This window comes from Myotis brandtii, unplaced genomic scaffold, assembly GCF_000412655.1.
Source record: "Myotis brandtii unplaced genomic scaffold, ASM41265v1 scaffold691, whole genome shotgun sequence".
NCBI lineage: Eukaryota > Metazoa > Chordata > Mammalia > Chiroptera > Vespertilionidae > Myotis > Myotis brandtii.
This window is the reverse complement of record NW_005370704.1, coordinates 980,439-980,657: the sequence shown is the minus strand read 5'-3', so window position 1 is coordinate 980,657 and position 219 is coordinate 980,439. Positions and strand designations below refer to the sequence as shown.

General features: G+C 68.0%; 1 protein-coding gene across 1 annotated transcript in view; it reads left to right on the top strand.

The window, feature by feature from the left end:
* Positions 1–219, top strand: part of PNPLA7 (patatin-like phospholipase domain containing 7) — a 48,924-nt gene that overhangs the window by 36,268 nt on the left and 12,437 nt on the right. The gene's annotated exons all lie outside the window — the stretch shown is intronic.

Below are 219 nucleotides of genomic sequence, written 5' to 3'. Positions count from 1 at the left end.
GGGCTGCGGGGCCGCCTGGAGCTGGGGCTGGGCTGCCCCAGGGGCTCTGGCCTCTTCACCTGCCATGGGCCTCCGTCTCCTGTTCGCGTGTAAACCTGTGGTCTGCGTGGGGCCTGGCTTTTGTGTGAAGTGGGACCTCTAGGTAGTGGTTGGTTTTCTTCTGCACGTGGAGGCCAGCGAAAGAGGCTCCCTCCCCGTGGCGCGGCCTCGGCCCCGGCG